Here is a 12,839-nt window from a genome sequence, read left to right as displayed (position 1 = left end):
TCTAGATCAGGGTTAGGGGTAAAGAGAAAAGAGGAGGTGTTAATAAAGGCTAAAAGCTGAGGTAGGACCTGCGAAAAACCTGTGCCTGAGGTTGGAAGAGCTGTGTTTTCCATGCCTGCCCAGCACTTCCCTTGGCAGGATGGTGTCCTGGAGGTTTCCCTACAGCCCAATGCAGAGCACTAAAGCAGAAAGCTGGATTAGTGGGGGGGAAACAATTTGGCTGCTCTAATTTGCCTTTTAAGCATTGGGTGAACAAGTGACCCCAGAGTTTATGGTTGGCCTCTTGTTAAAGCAGGTCAGTCCTGGGCTCCTCCTAATGGAACCATGAGCACTGCTCAGTCAAACCGGGCTAAAAGCTGCTCTCTGCCCGTACTGGGGCTAACTGGTGCTAACTGCTCTCTGGTGACACCAGCTCTCCTCTCCTGGGGCTCCTGACTTCTTTCAGCACCTTCAGAACAAGAGGCAGAGCACCAGGGGAGGTTCAGGTTGGGCATCAGGAGGAATGAATTTCTTCACGGAAAGGGTGGTCAGGCACTGGAAGGGGCTGTCCAGGGCAGTGGTGGAGTGCCCATCCCTGGAGGGATTTAAAAGCTGTGTGGATGTGGCACTTGGGGACATGGGTTAGTGGTGGCATTGGCAGTGCAGGGTTAATGGTTAGACCCCATGATCTTAGAGGGCTTTTCTAACCTCGGTGATTCTGTGATTCCATGGCTGCAGGCCAGAGATCTCTCCTGGGGTAGCCTGGGCGGATTTGCCTGTGGGGTCACTGAGCGGGATGTAGCTCTTGGCAGCTGCCCCAGTGCCAGCAGTCCCTGACCAGACAGAAAGGAAGGGACAGTGGCTGGTGGTTCAGGATAAACAGTGCAGCTTTGGGTACAGGACACTTCTGAGCTTCAGTTAGTCCTGATTTTCTCAGGAAACCCACTTTTCCAGCAGATCCCTTCCCAGTCAGTGACTGCAGGAGCGGGAGCACCGTCAGTCCACACAGCACTTAATGGGCCACCTTTGCCAAAGCTGTGGCCACAGAGGGTTTGCACAGACCCCTCTGCAGCTGGAAATTTGCATGAAAAATTACTGCTGCTCTTTCCTTGCTTCTCTCCAGGCCAAAGCACAGGACTCCTGTCCCGGAGGAGCCCAATTAGATCCAGATGTGTGTCCAGCCTATGTTTTAAACTTTACCCCGTGGTTACGTAATGCAGGATCTCATGGCTGCAGTTTCACTACACAGAAAGGAAAAGCCATCACAGGAGCTGTCTGGGAAGATCAGCCACAGCTGAGCCTGGAGCAGAGCTCAGGGGTTCCTTGTCCCATCCAGGGGTTCACACAGAGCTGCCACGGCCAGAAGTGGAGCTGGCAGGAACCAGTGTCCAGAGTGTCCCAGCACATGGGTGATGGTTTTACTGCACACGCACCTTGTGGCCCAGGCAGAAAAGCTCTAAATCTTGGTTGCCTGTAGGATCTTCCATCCTGGAAGAGACTCTCTCTCTCTAGATGGCAGCATTGGTAAAGAGTCTCCAGGCTGTCTCCAACCAAGCCAGGGTCTTGGCACACCTCGCTGCAGTGTGATGTCACCAGTAATCCAGGGATTCAGTCACAATTCCTGCATCTCTGAAGCCCTTGGTGAGTGCACCAGCTGCCCAGCTGGGCCCTAAGTGTGGACTCCACAGCACAAAGCTGAAACCCAGCCTGGTAAACCACAGGTCACTTTGAGACTGGCTAAAACAGTTCAGGGAAATGCTGCACAGTGCTGTTATTGGTGGGGTAATTCCATGTCATAAATCCAAAGTCTAATCCCCAGATCTTCAGCATGCAGAGTTCGGGGCAAAATTTCCAGGTACCACTGAAAAAAATGTGTTATTTGCTATGTTCCCATCACAGCACTGAGAGCTGTGCCCAGGCTCAGGTGGGAACAGTGGCTGCAGGTGAGCTAAACAAATTACCAAATCCAATCAACCAATTCTCATTTGTTCCCTCCATGTTTTCACACACTGACCAGGGACATGGGACCATCAGCACATCCCAGTGTCTCTGCACTTTCTCCACCATCAGAAGAGCTGCTCTCATCCCTTCCCTTAGTGTTCCTCTGCACTCCCCACCTCTGAGGTGAGGCTCTGGAAAAATCCCAGAAATGGTGAAGTGGGACCAGCAAGGAGCAGGATCTGGATAAGGAGCAGGTCAGGGAAGCCTGGCAAGAATGGGATGGGATCAGGAGCTGGTGCTGGGATGGAGGTGGGAGCAGTGAGAGGGATCTGTATGGAGACTGGAAGGGATTAAAGCTCCAAAACAGGGAGGGATTTGGTTTTACTGCCTTTGTTTTCACAGGTTGTGATTCCCAGCCAGAATTAACAGGGATAACAGCTCCATTCCCCAATCTGGGAAATGGCTTTAGAGGTCAGCACGGAACCTGCTGCTCACAGCATCCCACCTGCACTTCAGTTCTGGAAACTCCCACTCTCCTCTGTGGATGAACACTCAGCTACACACACACAGCTTGATTGCAGGGAACAAATTAAGTTTTAATTAGGATGAGGAATCCTAGCAAGGAGCAACAGTCCAGGTCTGAAATTCATCCAGGTGTGTGTGACAGTGTGTGAGAGGAGCCAAGGCTGCAGCTGTTGGGATGGTTCATATGGCATCTGAGTGATGATGTTGAGATGCTCCAAGGGCTGGAGAACCTCTGCTATGAGAGAGCTGGGGGTGTTCAGCCTGGAGAAGAGAAGGCTCTGGGGAGACCTTAGAGCCCCTTCCAGTGCCTAAAAGGGCATTGGGATGAAATGGGATGTTGAAAAGGAATTCTTGGATGTGAGGGTGGTGAGGCCCTGGCACAGGTTGCCCAGAGAAGCTGTGGCTGCCCCACCCCTGGAAGTGTCCAAGGCCAGGTTGGACAGGGCTTGGAGCAACCTGGGCTAGTGGAAGGTGTCCCTGCCCATGGCAGGGGGTGGAACTGGATGGGTCTTAAGGCCCCTTCTACTACAAGGCAGAGGCTGCTGAAAAAATCCTTCCTGTCCCCAGGGTCCCTCCTCCACTTTTTCCAGTCCTGGTGAACCTCCTGCATCCACAGCACAAAAGACAGAAGGTAAGTTGTAGAGGGAATAAAAGGCAAAGAAAGCCCTGTGTCACAGTGAGCAAGTGTGCAGAGCTTTGAATCATTTGACTCCGTGTTTATCCAGCGCTCCTGGGAGATGAGGGGAGCTGGAGGGAAGCGGAGGAGTTTAGGAAGTTCACAAGCAGAGTGCTTGTGTTGTTTCTGGCACAAATTCCCAGTCATGTGTGTCCCTTCACAATGCCATTAACCCCCCATGGTGGGGCTGGGAGATCTTTGGGAATGATCAGCTCTATTACATCCATGAGGGAAGACTTGGACAGTTGCTCCTGGGCTGCCCAGAGGAGCTTTGCCTTCTCCTCTGGGGTCACCTGCCTGCAAAGAGCCTCTCTGGGTAAAAAACTGGAGACAGGGTCCACAAATCTGTCCTGTCCCCAAGCAGCCCCAAGATAAAAGTGTTAAAATGCTCTGTAATTAGTCAGCCTCAAAGAAAAAGCTTTATGAGGGCAGGAATCAGCAGCTCAGCTCTTACAGTCCGTGGCACAACATGAAAGAATGTGATTTTTAAACAATGCTGTGGTTTAATTTGGCTCAGGTGTTTCTTCCTTTGCAAGAAATTCCAACTGTTTGAGAGTTTGGCCACTGGAATGACAGAGAAAGAAATACATATACATATAGTTAAATGATGGTCCTGCCTAGTTCTGGGTACCTACATCACCCAGGGTGAAGCATAACCTTCTCCAAAGCAAAATGAAAGCATCAGTGATATGCTTCAGCTTAGGCTGAAGAAGCTAATTAGTATGTAGGTGTTATTTAAATACCTAAATTGGAGTTTATTGGAATGCTAAAATGAATATAGCCCAGTTAAGTGCCTTTTTCACCTGAGCTCCCACCAGTTCCAAGAGGTCAGAGCACACTCCACACTCACTGGTTTCTAGCTTTGAGTGTCCTCCCGATAAAATTGTTGCTTTAGTGGAAGGTGAATTGTTAGGTTTTATGGAGAGTAGAGAAATTCAATGTAAATTGAAGCCCTTTATTTTTACTTTATTGCAAAGCAGAAATGTGTGCCACGTCCAGGGCTGTTCCTCAGTGTCTCGCTCACAGCAGCAGATGGGACAGTGCAGCTCCTGGCAGCATTTCAGGCAATTACTGCTGATAACATTTATGGCAGTATGAGCAATGCAAGACATTTTATTTTTCTGCTTTCTCAAAATAAAAAGAGATGGAATAGATCAGTTCAAATTAAAGAGCAGCAGCAGTGAAAGTAGACATCAGTGGTTTCAGCTCCCCAGCTGCACTGGTGAGCTCTCTATCAGGGGGAATCAAAGTCAGTTTTTAAGCAGCTCTTGGATGTTCAGCTTTGAACTGGCTCTTGTAGATATCTTATAAAAAGCAGCTGAGCTGCATTTTTCAATTTTAGGTACAGGCCTTGAAAAGTCAGAGTAGCTGAATGTCCCCATGTATGTCTGGGAAACTTACTGTGTGTGGAAGAAGGTACAGCAATAGCTCAGCTCCTGTAGAAATAACATAGTGCTGATTTCTTCTGCCATTACAGCAAATTGCTGCTTGGTGTTTCATAAGGAATGGTTTTGTAGATGCAGGGAAATGCAACAGATTGTTGCAGATGCACAATTGTGCCCAATGGTTTGTAGCTCAGCTTGCACACGGGATCCTTCATCTGAACTTCTGGAGTTTCTTCTCTCCTTTTTCCCTTCTTTGTTTCCAGCTTTTCCTCCTTTTCAGCCTCCTTCACTGTTTCCCAACTTGCCGCCTCCGTACACAATATGTTTCCCCTCTAGACTTCCTTTCTCTTCTGCAGTACTGTGGGAACTCAAGACATCAGGATCAGTATTTAACATCATCTACAAACCCTCTGGTCCTTACTTCCAGCACTGATTAAATTCCCTTTGTGGAGCTCCAGTGTGGATGTCCGAGGAGTTACTGTACAATCAAATGGAAAAGAGACTCCATAAATCCCAATTTTCAGAGCTGGTAAAAGCAACTTATAAATTAATCTGAGAAAAAACCAGATTCAAACAGAGAAAAAAACAGAAGAGGCTCCACTGTGAGCTGGATGGATTAAACCTCACTGGTCCAGTTGTACAGCAGCTCCATGGCCACAACCCTGCACATGCCCCAAAGATCTTCTGAAAAGTTAGTCTCCCTCAAAACAACATTTGAAATGTCCTTCAGAAACAAGTTTTGACACCATTTTTTTCACTTTAATGATGATTACCATTATTTTAAATCTCTGTGGAGAGCCTGTGAGTGACGGCCAAACACAGAAGGTGCTGATGCCAAAACCAGAGAGGATGTATCCGTGGTGGGAGAATACACAGGCAGGAAAATTCCAGGGAATTTTCCTAACAGCAAGAGACTTTGCTAAAAGTTATTTGATGGAATTTTTGCTGGAACACTCTTGAAGACATCTCTAATTTTTATGTATTTAAAGCTCTGTAGATTTTCACTTTAATTCACTCCACAGAAACTGCTATAAATGTAAAGAATGTTTCAGCAACATCTTTTAGCATAAACGATGCACTGGAAACATTACAAAACGTGGAGTATTCAGTTACATCCCGGGGTCCCATGGCTTTTGTTCCACATACAATGAGATGTATGAGGCCTGAGAGGTAAAGGTTAAATTATGGATATGTATTCAGCTTTTCAGAAGGCTGAGAAGCTGTCAGGCCCCGCAGCCCCTCTCACATGAAAGGCTTGTCAGCACGTGTTGCCCAGATCGGTGGGAGATCCACATTGGAGACAAGCAGACATGTCAGGGGCTGAAAGGACAAAGAAGAATAGAACTAGTAGGGTCTATAAACCCAATATAACTTGTGTTTGTTCCCTAACCACTCCAAAACAGAGGCCAACTGTTAACAGAGGCAAAGCCAACTCCATCTTTTGCAGGCTGACAAATGGTCATGTAAGTTACCAAATAACCCAAGACCTCGGGATTAAACTTCTCCAATTGTTTTCACATGATGCAACTTTAAATCTTGCTTTTGAGCAGTATTAAATTTCCTTTCATTCCCATAAACTTCAGAAAAAGTTGACTGCTCTCACATTTCAGACTGTGACCCAGCTAACTTGCACTTTTCCCCTCTGCTAGTCTGGAGAACAGAATAATGAAATTCAGACAACAGTGACCAAATGTTGTTCCGTAGAACTTTCCTTTTACAAAACAGATGAATACTCCTGGGCTCCAAAACACTGCAGGGAACAAAACTTTCAAACCTTATGGAAATAAAATAGTAAGCCTATGCAGTGACTTCATCTCCTTTATCAGATCAGAGGCATTTTCACTGGAATTGAAATGGATTTAAAAAAACCCACCAACTCTAAATAGAGGAAAAGAATTAAAAAATCCCACTGAAGCCATTAGTGAAATACTGCTTTATTTAAAAACCCCACACCCATGTGAGAAAAAGCTAAATTTCACAGAGCTGTAGAGGGAAAAATACATCTCCATCATCCTCCTAGTTGACATAATTCTTTGTTGCAGATAGAAGTGTGCTTTTAGAACACAGGAAAATAAATATTTCAGAATTTGTGATTAAAAAGGTGATAAGCAAATGCACTGTGTGCTGTGATTGGGACAAAAGGCTATAGAAAGGGACCACAGACACTGCGGGGAGGTTGGAAAGGTTGGAATTTCTCCCTGGAGGTGCTGAGCAGTCTCGGATCTCACCAAAACCCCACCAAGTGGGTCCCCTCAGCATCCTCCCAGACTGTATTTATACATCCCTGTATTTACACAACCAGAAATACCCACTGTGCTGCTGGTGTGAGTGGAATTGCATTCATTCAAAGCCCATTGCAAATTTAGCCACCAGAGTCAAAATAAAAGGAGCCAAATATATAAATCCAGCAGACGAGGTTTATGGGGGAACTAACCCAAACATTCAACATCAAGATTTAGTGCAGCCAAATGGTTCTAAGTAAAGGGGGTCCCTTACATCATGTTGGGTCCTGGGGGTATAGTCTCAGTTTTAGTGGCCCCCTAAACTCATGCTGATAGCAGTAAAAGTTTTACATGCAAAATGAGTGGAAAATACGAGATGGGAGATAGTACAATATCAGGCTATAAACCCGATACCCAAACCCCATAACTTCCATGCAAATTCCACCCAGGGATCCCCAGTTCAGTTTGTCTTAACTGAGAGTCTTAAGGGTGAATTGAAAAGTTGTTGGAATAAAAAGCTGTTTAAGACGCCAAATCCTTCACAAAATCCCTGGGTAGACTGGTAAGTAAATACACTGGAAAGGCAGATGCAGAGGCCACCTTGTGAACCTGTCAAAGCACCAATCTTGGATCTGTTGTTCTCCTGCAAAACTTGACGTTCTCCTTCCTCTAACGACTGAAGGATTTTACTGATTCATGTGCCTGGCCACAAAGATGAGAATTTTTAGGAGGGTGGTGAAATCTCCCATGTTCATCCTGACGGTGCCTTAGCCCTTCCCTGCAGGACTATTTACTCCCACTTGGGCCGGGGCTACCTGCAGGTGGTGTGATCATGGATTATTGAGTGGACTATTGTTCAGTTTTCTAAACTATTGCCTTAATGGCCTCCTCCCTGAGTCGGGTTTTTTGAGGGTTGGGTTAGCTGATTCCTTTTGGAAAAAGCAAACAAAGTCTGTGTGAGGAACTTTGAAGTTAAGGAGGAGTTTCACCTGAAATTACCTGAGACGTTCTGCAAAAGGACAACCAACCCGAACTGAGCCGTAAATCCATTGCCTTCTTTCCAAGACTTCCCTCTGGAGCTAATGAGAAAGACAGAGATAAAATAACTGTAACTCTTTCCTCCCAAAGGATGACTACAAAGCTCAGCATGTGAAGTGCAAATACCCACACTGTGTGACTTACACACTTCTCCCTCTGACTGCACCACGTCTGCTCGTTAAATTAAGGCCTTCAAAGTGCACAGTGGAGCTCAAATGTAAGGAAATGCTGGAGTGCCAACACACAGTTCCAAAAATAAAGTAATAACAACAACAAAAATAAGGCATAACAAGCGTGCCAATATTTGCATGTGCTATTAAGTAGTTGCTGGTGTTTGTGTCCCATTCTATCACCCTCATTTTTCCAGAAGGGTGACATTACGTGTTATGAAGGTCTGTAATTTAAGGATGTAAAGAACAGAGTCCTCCCAGTGTATATACATACACACACACACATATATATATATAAATAATTCCAGTGTAATACACATATGAAAGAATTGTGGTCTGTTTCAAGGCTTTTCCTTTTATATTTTCCATACTCTCCTGCCAATTTTCAAAGTACTCCCAGACCACAGACTGAAGTAGATGATCTGAACAAGGCTGACCTGCACCTCCTGGTGCTCCCTGTGTCATTCCTGCCTCCAGCAGGGCTCTCTGCCACATTCCCTAAGGCTCCCTGATCCTTTGCTTTCCTCTTAAGGCAAAGGAAAAATGCAGCCTGAGGAGGAGACAGAGCTGTTGCAAAGACTGGCACAAATGCACTGGTCTAACCTGTTGCCCCTGGAAGGGGATGTGTATCCCACTACCTATGGACATAGCTTGGGCCACTCCACGATGACCTGCCTGATTCCAGCAGGGAAAGCCACGGACCAGCACTGGATCTAACTCAACTAAACCATCCCATCGAGCACCATCCATTATCTCCCTGTCCTTGGTGTCTTTTCTTAGTCCTGCTGCAAACACAAACACTGAAACCAGCCTTAATTGTTAATAGTGCCCTGTCATATCAACCATTTTTCATGGACCTGTGAACAAAAGGAAAATGATCCTTTTTTTGCTACAGAATAGTGTAAAGTAAAATTTTTCACATGCACATTGGCCAATATCTATATTTCTTAAGCTGACTTTTACAGGATGCCTATCACAGAGCACAAGGCATGTCTGTCTTGTATGTGCCTGTTCTCTATGCCGTGGCTAATTTCTTTTAGGGAATTCTGATTTATGCTCATATCTCCTGTTCATTTTAAAGAAACATGTTATTATTTTTATTGCACTCACTCCTGAAATTCCACTAGAAAATGAAAAACACATCAAATGGATAAGTCCTCACCTAAGTTAGAGAGAATCCCTTTTCTAAAGAACTGAGTGTAAGATATGTCTAAATCTTCCATCTTTTAAAAGTAACAGCAATTGTTCTCCATCTTATAATTTAAATATCTACAGTGAAATCAGATTTACACATGGTCTTTTCATGGATGCACAGATTCTAGTAATCCATGGGAAGTTCAAACCTCACTTCAGGTTCCACTCTGGAACCCTGGACAACCTGGTGTAATTCCAGTTGAATTTCAAGTGGGCGAAGGATGACTGATATGGCTTCAAATGCTGGAATCAAGAAATCTGGAATAGATTAATAGGAATATTAGTGAAAGATGGAAAGGAAAACAAGGATTCTTTTATAATGTGACATGATACTTAAGAACACACATTGTCAGTAACTACAAATGTGAAATGTTTCTCTTTTATTTTGCTGTACTTCTGACACGATTCTCTTACAATACTTTGCTTATCATCCTCTTGTGAGGTTTATTGTACTTACAAATCATTCCCAGACAGCTTCTTTGCTATCTTTTCATTAAACAAAAAAAAAAAAGAATAAAAAAGTTTTGTGTGTAATACATTTTCCCTGCGGGAACTAATTCCACAAAGATATTGACTACAGGCCTTTCGTTGTTTTAAAATATGTGGACATGGACCAAATGGTTGATTCTTCTCCCCAGAGTCACCTTCTAGAGCTTTATCTGTGCACTCCATCTCCAAAGCCATGTAGGAGAAACCCTAATTTGTCCTCCCAAGCCAGTGCTTGTCCTTACCTTGGCTACTTTTTGCCATCACTAAGGATTCTCTGTGCTATCCATTTTTTGGTGTTCAGGCTGTGTCCACTCTATTCCTTTGTTCAATATATTTTTAGCCCTTCCACTGTGGGCTGACAGACTGCAGCATGTTAAAGCAGGGAGAATATTTGTATTGATTTCCAAAGGCTGCAGATTGAGAGCAGATGTACCATGCACTCCCCAAACGTATGGTTTAACTTTCATTTCTGTGCTGTGCTGAACAGTCTGAGCCAGGAAGTCATTTAGATTTGCTAATTGCATGGACTTTGGTAGATTTGCAGCTAAAAATAAGTGGTTTGTTTTTTAATTATAAATGATTTATCCTCTCACACTGCACGTAGCTAAATGAAAACTCGGAGAATCTGCTTTTAGTTTCTCCATCTGCCATAGCGTTTTTTGCTATCGTTAGGCCAGGAGTGCCCAACTCAGAGGGATCTGGATCTCATGGACATTTCACTTCATTGCACAACAAACAGAGAGGTGAAGGAAACACTTCTGTGTTGCAGCTGAAGAAGTGTAACAGCAGGTTGCTGCCAAAAGGATAACTGAAGGCCCTGGAGAAGGGTCCCACTTGCCTTTGCTGGCTCCAGCACTCCAGCAGCTGTGGGGAACTGACCCAGCTGGCTCATCTGGAGGAACATCGCTCCTATTTTCTCTCATCACAGGTTTAGTTGAACGGCCTTGCCTGGGTGAACATACAGGAAACAAAAGAGATTTTTCCTTGCTGTTAGATCAGTCAGAAGTAACGTGAAATGTCACTTCAGAGGGTCAGGGCAGGCAAGCCCGGGCTGGTGCTGCAGCAATCCAACCCCAGCTGCATGGCCTGACCTTCCCACTGGCACCAGCTCAGGTATTCCCTGTCTACATGATAAGTGTCAGGACCCTGAGGGCTCTCATTGCTCTTAATGACTGACCACCCTCAGCTGGGGCCTCCAACCCCACCCTTGCCCAGAGGCTCTCTTTAAGCTCAGCTCTGACCCCCCTCAGCTCCTGCCTAGGAGGGGAAGTCTGTCACTCCCTCATCCCTGTGCCTGGCTATGGACCCTACTTGGCTGGACAATGAGGTGTGAATGGACTTCCCTGCTTGACCTCAGACCTGTCTTATCCCTGCAGACCTGCTGGAATGGTTTGTGAGGAGTGGGCCCTGACCTGTAGCTGACTTCTCAGCGTGATGTCAGACGTTGCCTGATGATCCAGACTCTTGGCTGGACCCAGGCATGCCTTGTTCACTTCAATGGGGAGTAGTGGTTTAAGGACCTAAATTGGCAGAAACACCAGCACCAGCAGCTGATAGTCCCTTCCATGTGTCACATCAGATCCTAGAACAGTATCCAGTTTGGCTTACCTCTTCCATTTAATTTATGTCTGTATATTGGTGAGCTTTCACGAGGAAGTAGATAATCTCTTGTCCTTGTCCTCCCTGGTGTGAGGAGGAATATGTGTATGTGTGAGGAGAAGGTAGTTCCAGACCTCAATCTCCTTCCCCAACATGCAGCCAGATGCTTATCTGGGTTTCTTCCTCCTCTTGAAACTCTATTAGTGTCTGACAAGAAATACAAGATTCATATGGCACAAGGCAAGCCTAAGGGATCTGATCTAGCAGGAACGGAGAAGAAAATTCCTTTAATCTTGTCCTTGTTTCCACTCTGCTTATGAGCTTTTTATTAAACAGTTGCTGACTTTTGAAATCTTAAACCTAATCTAAGCATCCCAGGAATGTGATCATTCTCCTGAATGGAAAGTAGTTATCACTCCTGGAGCTTCAATGAGCTTTGGCAGTGTCCTGTCTCTTTTTCAGGAAGGGTTAGGAGAAATCAGTCTATTCAATGTTGATTTCACTTAGGCGAAATTCCACCTCTGCTCTGGAGCCAGGCTGGGAGAGCTGAGAGTGTTCACCTGGAGAAGAGAAGGCTCCAGGGAGACCTTGGAGCCCCTTCCAGTGCCTAAAGGGGCTCCAAGAGAGCTGGAGAGGGACTTTGGACAAGGGCCTGCAGGGACAGGACAAGGGGGAATGGCTTCCCACTGCCAGAGGGCAGGGTTAGATGGGATACTGGCTGTGAGGGTGGTGACGCTGTGGCACAGGTTACCCAGAGAAGCTGTGGCTGCCTCATCCCTGGAAGTGTCCAAGGCCAGGTTGGGCAGGGCTTGGAGCAACCTGGCATAGTGGAAGGTGTCCCTAGACTTATGAGTTCCTGACTGACTGTAAAAATAGGAGATACCCGGTAAATCTGAAATGGTGTGAGGGGAAAATTAGAAGCTTTTAACTATCAACTCATGTATGAAGAACAGTGGAGAAATAATTTTTCTGCACTGCTGGCTCTCAGGTTCTTTGCCTGTTTCAATGGGAAGACTCTAAAAAGTAGAACATGTCCAGGGATCTCAGTGGGATAAACTTAAATCATGTAAGACTGATCATCTGCCCTCCCCATAGCCATGGCTGTATCTGGGCAGTGAGTGATGCCCCTTCCAGGACTGAACAAAACTGGATGGACTCTGCCTGGAAAAGTTTAGATTTGTCGGACACCAGGAGAATTTCTTCATGGAAAGGGTCGTTAAGTATCTCTGGGGCTGCCCAGGGAGGGGGTGGAGTCCCCATCCCTGGAGGTGTCCAAGGAACGACTGGACGTGGCACTCAGTGCTCTGGGCTGGGCGACACGGTGGGGATCGGGCACAGGCTGGACTCGATCCTGGAGGGCTTTTCCAGCCTCAGTGATTCCGTGATTCTGTGAAAAGCGTTTTCCCCGCAAGTGCAACAATCCCACGGACTGCAATTACTATCTGAGGAGCAGCCCCTCGGGAAGGGATGATATCCCCAAGTGCCGCCTTCCAAGCTCGGCTCCGAGGACGTGCGGCCCCTGCATGGCGCCCCTGCCCCGCCGCTCTCAGGGGGGACAAAATGGCGGCGGCGGCCGAGCGGCGCGGGACAGGAGGGGGCGCTGCGGGCCCGGGCAGCGTGG

At 46.2% G+C, this 12,839-nt stretch overlaps 3 long non-coding RNA genes across 4 annotated transcripts; 1 reads left to right on the top strand and 2 right to left on the bottom strand.

The window, feature by feature from the left end:
* Positions 1 to 658: 658 nt before the first annotated feature.
* LOC113951078 lies at positions 659 to 7,726 on the top strand. The gene is made up of 2 exons (XR_003529024.1): positions 659 to 2,174; positions 2,323 to 7,726. It is a non-coding gene; the product is annotated as an uncharacterized LOC113951078 (long non-coding RNA).
* Positions 7,427 to 9,384, bottom strand: LOC113951079. Of its 2 annotated transcripts, XR_003529026.1 has the most exons (4): positions 9,227 to 9,384; positions 8,374 to 8,793; positions 7,728 to 7,807; positions 7,427 to 7,543 (listed from the first exon to the last, which is right to left on the bottom strand). It is a non-coding gene; the product is annotated as an uncharacterized LOC113951079 (long non-coding RNA). The 2 variants fall into 2 exon arrangements; XR_003529025.1 differs by lacking the exon at positions 9,227 to 9,384 and having other exon boundaries at positions 8,374 to 8,848.
* A 1,079-nt stretch (positions 9,385 to 10,463) lies between these two features.
* On the bottom strand, positions 10,464 to 11,808 carry LOC113951080. Its single transcript, XR_003529027.1, has 3 exons — positions 11,228 to 11,808; positions 11,032 to 11,139; positions 10,464 to 10,567 (listed from the first exon to the last, which is right to left on the bottom strand). It is a non-coding gene; the product is annotated as an uncharacterized LOC113951080 (long non-coding RNA).
* Positions 11,809 to 12,839: the final 1,031 nt, after the last annotated feature.

The sequence above is a fragment of the Corapipo altera genome, unplaced genomic scaffold, assembly GCF_003945725.1.
Source record: "Corapipo altera isolate COAL_440 unplaced genomic scaffold, ASM394572v1 57, whole genome shotgun sequence".
NCBI lineage: Eukaryota > Metazoa > Chordata > Aves > Passeriformes > Pipridae > Corapipo > Corapipo altera.
The sequence above is the reverse complement of the archived record's forward strand: the minus strand, read 5'-3'. Positions and strand labels throughout refer to the sequence as shown.